Here is a 1,912-nt window from a genome sequence, read left to right as displayed (position 1 = left end):
TTCGTCTGCCTCACCCATATTGTTCCTGGGCCGCAATGTCTGTAGGCATTTCATCCCTGAGCTTCAGTGTGTGAAGATTCACAAATTCTCTCAACAATTGGAAAGAGAACACTGAATCCTTAAGTGTTGTGAAATATTTATCTTGTTGTTTGGAGTCTATTCATCCTATTACCATCTCTGTTAACTCGTGAACATTGCATATGATAGAATCAGAATCTTACTTTGTTTCTGTTGTCCAGACATTTACCATCATTTTGGTTTATTAGTGCTGGAACTACATATTTCTTTGATGCACACACTTTGAAGTTTGTTTTATATTGTAACCTTTATTGTTGCAAACAATATATCATGCAATGTTTTAGATTATGTAAATTAAAGTTTAAGATAGTCCTGTTTCATTAACTCCCACATCTATAACAAGTTTAATTGTATTTTATAACTAAGTAGTTATGAATAAATATAATTTTATAAATAGCTCATTGCTAACCTTCACCAAAGATTTGGTGCTATTCATTATTTCTCTGGTAAGTTTGTTGAATGCCTCTCTGCATTCTGTTGTTAATCTTGCTATGAATAATTTGAAGCCAACTTAATTTTCTCTTTTCAAACTGAGTTGAATTTTTGGATTTGGTTTTTTTTTTTCCAAGACAGGGCTTCTCTGTATAGCCCTGGCTGTCCTGGAACTCACTCTGTAGACCAGGCTGGCCTCGAACTCAGAAATCCGCCTGCCTCTGCCTCCCAGAGTGCTGGGATTATAGGCGTGCGCCACCACCGCCCAGCTACTGAGTTGAATTTTTAATGTGTATTCCTAGAACAATCTATATACACATACACATACTCATATGCATACACATATGTATACAAATACACATACACATATACATGTTGATGTATTGCTGGGGGATCTTGTCTGATTTTGTATTTGCCTCAGATTTTCAACTTTAAAATTTTGAAAAATTTCTATTCTATTTATAAATAGCTGAATTCTAATACACCTGGATCAATTTGATAGACATTTACTCTACTCTATACTTTCAGTTTCTCCTTGAAATCTGTTAGCTATTCACACAGACATCAGAGGTAAACATGCAGTTTAATCTAAGGTTTGATTGGCAATGAACTTTTTTACTTGTTTTGACTCCAACTACCTATAACATTGTAACAGTCCCCCCTACCCCCATGCCGCATGTTCAGCATGTGGGGTGTGTCCTATGAATGCAGACACAAACACACATCAGGGATCACTGGCTCCATTGCCTCTGGGGGAGTGCCTCATGCCACTTAGCGTGCCAACAGTTTATTCTGTGGTCTGTGTTATGACCTTTGAGACACAGAGAAGCTTTAAGATGAGAATTCTTGTTAATAGCACAGAGAAGTAAGCAAGGAGATTCTCCTGGATAACTAGAGGTCATGGCCATATCCGGCATGGACCTTTGGATTCAGAGAGAATCCTGAGTGTCTTGGTCTCTTGTGCCCTGATTTTGCCCTTGTTTTGTTGAGCAGATGCATTGCTGATGTAATCTCACTTTCCTCTATCATGTTATACCTGCTCCCTGCAAAGGTGGCAAGTGGTTCTGGCTCCTTGTACAGCTCTGTCCTTTCAGCGCTCTGGGCAGCTGGTAGCACTGAGAGGTGCACATCTAGTTTACAGTGTCCCAAGTTCCTACAGGGCTCATTGGTGCACCTGGGCAGGGGAGTTCTTAGGTGCCCACAGTTTTTGCAGAAATCTTTCTTCTGTCCTTCCTTAATTCAATCTTAAATGTGATAATTATTTTACGTAGCTTCTTTTTTTAAGTTTTATTTTTAATTAGGTATATTTTTTATTTACATTTCAAATGTTGTCCCCTTTCCTGGTTCCTCCCTCTTCATAAGCTATCTCCTCTTCCCTAACCAACTCTCCCTCCCACTTCCC

This window comes from Apodemus sylvaticus, chromosome 21, assembly GCF_947179515.1.
Source record: "Apodemus sylvaticus chromosome 21, mApoSyl1.1, whole genome shotgun sequence".
In the NCBI taxonomy this organism is placed as follows: Eukaryota; Metazoa; Chordata; class Mammalia; order Rodentia; family Muridae; genus Apodemus; species Apodemus sylvaticus.
The sequence above is the reverse complement of the archived record's forward strand: the minus strand, read 5'-3'. Positions refer to the sequence as shown.